Genomic DNA, 6,475 nt, shown 5'->3' with positions numbered 1-6,475 from the left:
CTCTTTTAAACCATGTAAGGTGAAATGATACGTTAAGACAACTGTGAATAAAAGTGAACAGAGTAACTGACATTGGATGCAAACCAAGTAGTTAAATGAACACATCACAGTACCAATCAGTTCAAGGCAGGAGGAGTAAGGACTTGCAACAGCGGCTTGAACTGGTGTGCTCATGCCCTTCATCTTGCTGGTGTGCAATCCTTGAAGATTTGCACTGCATTCGGTTCAGGTTCTTTTTGGTCTGCACGGGCTTTCCTCTGTATTTGGAACAAGTCAATATAGATACGATAATATGGCTAAAAAAAAGAAGGAAGTAGCACCTATTTACAAGAGCCTCGCAGTGTGCAATATAGCTACGAGATCTTGTTGTCTGTTGGAATTTCACTTTAGAAAGGTTGGTTTTGTTCTTAAGACAATTAGCCTAGAAGAAGATACACTTGTAAGGCACATACATAAATACAAGTTCAATATGTGGTCTGATCAAATACATATAGCCTACCTGATACTTTGGATCAGACCAGTGTTTAATGAGGGCTGTCCAGTCTTCATCTATAATATATTCCACTGGAGATGTTTCGGCGATTTCATTGTTAGCCTTGCCTTCAAAGTGAGATTTTCTAAGGTGGTACCGATACTGTCGCAGAGCAGACTAAAAAACATGAGTGCATGCTTGTTTAGTTGCATCATCTTTCGGATCCAACTTGAACCTCATCTATTGAAAAAAGAATGTGAGTCTTATTAGGAGGAAGCTAGAAAGTATGGGACAGAGCAAGACAATATTACTAATTGTGATGAATAACATTACTTACGGATAAATGGTCAAGGAAGGTGTTAAACTGGGTATTGTCTTTCTCATTCCTGTACTAGATCCACGTTGGGAGGATACGTGCATGACACCTAACGGCAACGGCTGCCTCTGATACTAACTTGGCTGACTCTGTAGCATCATGTGGCCCTTTTAAACCTGCCTCAAAATGGATCTCCATTCTTCCTCCTATAGATTTTGTTAATCTGTCAAGCATTATCCCTGATGTCTGTTTCCTCTTGCGCCGTGGTGCTAGTTCAACAACGAATATGGAAAGTGTTAGTGTACATCAAACTGTGAGAGTACATATAAAGGAGCATGCAACTGCAACTTGACTCGGTCAGGTACCGTCTTGGTGTTGATGCTCATGAGGTTCATATGATCTTGCCAAGTCCTGTTGTGTCAGCAGTGCTTCGGAAGTAGTGTTAGGTGTGAAGGCAGCTTGGGAACTAGCCAGTTCCGGAGCAAACGAACGAGTAATTGGTTGAGATGCTGGCATAGTTGAAGCGGATGCTACAGCTGGTGGAGCAGGTGATACGGTGTTTGTAGATTTAGCCGGTGGACTTGTCGGAGTAAATGACCACGGGTAGCCTAACCGGCTCCCTTTGGCCCTCAAAAAAAACCACGGGCCGATCGGACCTCGAAGCACCTAAGACACAAGGCCGCCTTCCCCCGGCCGGCTTTCACCTAGGCCGGCTGGCCGAAGGCGGCCCGGCCATAAAACAACCTTTGGAGGACGCCACGATCGGGCCGACTCCAAGAAGCCGGCTCATGAAGGACCGACTCCCCGAAGGCGGCCCATGAAGGGCCAACTCCAAGAAGCAAGCGACCGAACGCCACCTCCAAAGTCCATCACCCATAACGGTGACGGGACAGGGCGTGGCTACAGCAAACCCTGCCTCCCCAGAATCCCGGTGAATGCATGGCTACAGTACGCCGTACGGGGCGGCCATCCCCCGTCCGGCGTGGCACTGTTGCCATGAGAACCACGACGCCATCCACGACGGGTCGCCAGTACAGCCCACAGGCGGCGGGCCCCTTCGGTCAGAGAGACATCCGAAGGCGGCCCGGCCTCCCCCAGCCGGCCCGAGGCCGGGCTGGCTTCCAATAGCCGGCTAGCTCCCCCTCGGGGCACGCGCACCATTAAGCAGATGAGACGCGGTGAGGCTACAGTGGGAGCCCGCAAGGCGGCGGCACTGTAGCCATGCTTACCTCGACAAAGCCCTCGTCATCAGAAGCGAGGCCACAGTAACCAGCCCCCGACAAGATCCCCCAAGCGGTGGGGGCGGCCTGTCGACTAGCGGGCCGACAGCCAGCAGGACCCGCCAGTCAGCGGGCCCCAGAAGTCGGCGAAGAAGGCAGCGGTCGCAGACACTGACGGCCTGGGCCCACGCCCGACCGGATTACCATTGTACCCCCGGGGGGTAGGCCTATATAAACCCCCCGGGACACCCATGCAAAGGGTTGATCTCAGAGAGTTTTAGACACTACCATAGGGAGAGAAGAGAGCTAGCCTTGCCCTTCTTCCTCCTCCCATCGAACAGCTCAAGGAGCATCCTGTAGCTACTTGTTGATCTAGTGATCATGCGGAGACCCCGTAGAGCAGCAGTAGGGGTGTTATCTCCACGGAGAGCCCCGAAGGTGGGTAAGATTTGCCGGCGTGCATGTCTTTGCCTTATCCCGTTTCCAGGCACCGGCCATGTCTTACTGGCTCCCACAATGATAAGCCATCTGTTGGCATATGTTGCACCTACCACCCGACATTTGGCGCCCACCATGGGGCCAGGTGCACGTCGTCCGGAGACCTGCTCTGGACGGGAACCCTTTTCCTCCCCAGCGAGCGTAGCCAGCCCGGCACACCCGAGGGCGCTTGCCCTGACGCGCTGAAAGGCGTTGATGATGCCTGCGCGGTGAGCTGCCTCGCCGATCTCCTTGGTGAGGTTTGCATCTCCAACGATCCCGCGTCCGATGCGGGCACCGGCTGCCTCAAGAGCCGCCTCATCAGCCTCCTCGACCAACTCCACGTCTCCAGTGAGCCTACCGCGGACTTGGGGTCGATCGGCTCCACCGACCCGATGCTTGTCGACTCCGACACGGCATCGCTCGACGCCTTCCCCACCGACGTGATCGTCTTCGACGACCCTCTTCCGCGAGCTGACAATGGTGGCTGCACCGTAACCGAGGTGCCGGTGATCAGCCACGGAGCTGCTTCCGGCGAAGAACACCCACGACGCCCTGCAAGCGGTGCTGCAGGACCTTTCCATCCCCATCCCGGCCGACGCCGACGCCGAGGCGCTGGAGGCTCGCCTCCTTGCCCTCGTGAAAGCACAAGTGCTCCCTAGGTGGTTTTGGTAATTAATGTCAACATATCTCTTATTGGACTAACACTTTTATCTATTATATTTCAGATAAGTTCAACAATGGAGTGGCATGGACTAAAGGATTTGGGAACTCCTTCAAGATGCTAAGGACAAAGGATTGGCTCAAGCTTCAAGCTCAAGACTCTTCATTTTATATTTTAGTGGTCCAAGATCACATTGAGTATATAGGAAAAGCCAATACTATCAAGGAGGGATGAGGTGTTGCTTAATCAGCCTCTTGCTTCATGTGCTTTGTGATATGCTCCAAAACCCTCAACTACTTTCCCACATCCACAAATGACCTAAACCCAAAGCCAAAATCGGTCACACCGATTCTTCCTATCCGACACCACCGATTCCAAAGGTCATAGCCACTGCCACAAACCCTAAGAAAATCGGTATTACCGATAGGGATCTCGGTCTCACCTAGATGGGATTGTAATCTCTCTGTATGTCCGTTATCAAAATCGGTCTCACCAAGTTTGAGCAATCGGTACTACCGAGATTACGATGCAAACTCTCTGGAAAAACTTATTACCAAAATTGGTCTCACCGAGTTTGACTAATCGGTCCCATCGAGTTTGCCAGACCAACTCTCTGGAAATCTTATTACCAAATCAGTCTCACCGAGTTTGTGTAATCGGTCCTACCGAGATTACGTTATGCCCTAACCCTAACAATATCGGTCTCACCGAGTTGCATTTCGGTTCCACCGAAAACCCTAACGCTCACTAGGTTTACTAAATCGGTCCGACCAAGTTTAACGATTCGATCCCACCGAGTTTGGTAAATTGTGTGTAATGGTTAGATTTTGTGTGGAGGCTATATATACCACTCCACCTCCTCTTCATTCGTGGAGAGAGCCATCAGAACGAACCTACACTTCCAGCATACATTTTCTGAGAGAGAACTACCTACTCATGTGTTGAGGCCAAGATATTCCATTCCTACCATATGAATCTTGATCTCTAGCCTTCCCCAAGTTGTTTTCCACTCAAATCTTCTTTCCACCAGATCCAAAACCTATGAGAGAGAATTGAGTGTTGGGGAGACTATCATTTGAAGCACAAGAGCAAGGAGTTCATCATTGACGCACCATTTGTTACTTCTTGGAGAGTGGTGTCTCCTAGATTGGCTAGGTGTCACGTGGGAGCCTCCGACAAGATTGTGGAGTTGAACCAAGGAGTTTGTAAGGGCAAGGAGATCACCTACTTCATGAAGATCTACCGCTAGTGAGGCAAGTCCTTCGTGGGCGACGGCCATGGTGGGATAGACAAGGTTGCTTCTTCGTGGGTGGAGCCCTCCATGGACTCGCGCAGCCGTTACCCTTCGTGGGTTGAAGTCTCCACCAACGTGGATGTACGATAGCACCACCTATCGGAACCACGCCAAAAACATCCGTGTCTCCAATTGCGTTTGAATCCTCCAAACCCTTCCCTTTACTTTCTTGCAAGTTGCATGCTTTACTTTCCGCTGCTCATATACTCTTTGCGTGCTTGCTTGATATGTATTGTGAATGTTAAAATTCTGCCTAAACTCCACTCAAACTTAAAGAACCTTAAAAACTACAACTTTGGTACTTAGTGTCTAATCACCCCCCCCCTCTAGACACCTCTTCTCAAGGTCCTACAAGTGGTATCAGAGCATTGGTCTCCATTGCCTTGGTTTAATCACCATTGGAGGAAGATGGATGAGCCTACTTTGGGGAGTCTTAGACATAGAGTGCCTATTCTTGATGGGGAGTATTTTCATGAGTGGAAAAATGAGATGCTTGTTATTTTCAATAAATATCATTTTAACAAGTACATTGCTAGCCCTTGTGCACCTTATGTTGATCCTATGCATCCTACCCATGATGAGTCAATTGACATGATTAGGAATCTTAGAACTGCCGAACTTATCATTAGAGGATTGCCTAGAAACTTGCTTGGATGTTCGCCTACTTTTAAGTGTGCCTACACTATATGGAAATTTCTTGAAGAACGATTTCCCGATTATTCCTTGAAAAATCTTGATGAAATTCTCCATAAGTCTATTACCTTGAGTAAGATGAATACTAGTGATCCTATGTTTGGTGATCGTCTATTTGAGCTTACAAACCTTATGCGTGCCAAAGGAAATGTTGGTATTATTAGTGATATTATTTCTGAAGCTATAAGAATTCATAAACAAGATTATTGTCAAACTCATTCTAATGAATCACCCTCTCTAGGACTTGATCCACCACATGATGATGTTGAACATGGATACTATAATGAGGATGATGATAGTGACTTCGATCTTGATGATGCAATGAGACACTTTGGTCTTATGGCAAATCTTCAGGGATATATGTCAGGAGGGAAGGAATGGGTTCTTGATAGTGGATGTACCGATCACATGACCGGAGATAAAGACATGTTCCGTGAGCTTGCTAATAATGATAGTCCTCGAAAGTATGTCACTTTCGGTGACAACTCAAAGGGTAAGGTGGTTGGCCTCGGTAAGGTGGCCATATCACATGATAGCTCCATACAAAATGTCATCCTCGTTGAATCTCTTGGTTACAACTTACTTTTAGTATCTAGACTTGCTGATTTCGGTTTCAATGTTCTATTTACTGAAGTAGATTGCCAAGTGTTTCGTCGAGATAATCATAAAATGGTCTTTACCGGTGTGCGTAGAGGTGATCTATACATTGTTGATTTCACTAAAAAGGCTCAACCTAAAACTTGCTTCATTGCTAAATCCGCAAAAGGTTGGTTGTGGCATAGACGATTAGGTCATGTTGGTATGCGAAACCTTGACAAGCTTATTAAAGGAAATCATATCCTTGGAGTTAATGATGTCATATTTGATAAGGATAGACTTTGCAGCGCTTGTCAGGCAGGTAAACAGGTTGGAGGAAGGCATCCCGTGAAGAACATCATGACTACAAGGAGGCCACTCGAGCTATTTCACATGGATCTCTTTGGTCCCAACTCTTACAAGAGTCTCGGTGGAAATTCTTTTGGTCTAGTTATAGTTGATGATTTTTAAAGATTTACGTGGGTGTTCTTTCTCGATGATAAATCACAGGTCCAAAAGATCTTCAAGAACTTCGCTAGGAAGGCCCAAAATCAAGTTGACGTAAAGATCAAGAAGGTTCGCAGCGACAACAGAACGGACTTGAAGAACGCAAATGTGGACACCTTTCTTGACGAAGAAGGGATTTCACACGAGTTCTCGGCTACGTACACACCTCAACAAAACGGAGTTGTTGAGAGGAAGAACCGGACGCTCATCGAAATGGCGAGAACAATGCTTGATGAGTACAAGACGCCAAAGCACT

Source organism: Triticum dicoccoides, chromosome 5B (assembly GCF_002162155.2).
Source record: "Triticum dicoccoides isolate Atlit2015 ecotype Zavitan chromosome 5B, WEW_v2.0, whole genome shotgun sequence".
In the NCBI taxonomy this organism is placed as follows: domain Eukaryota; kingdom Viridiplantae; phylum Streptophyta; class Magnoliopsida; order Poales; family Poaceae; genus Triticum; species Triticum dicoccoides.
Note: the sequence above shows the minus strand (reverse complement) of the source record.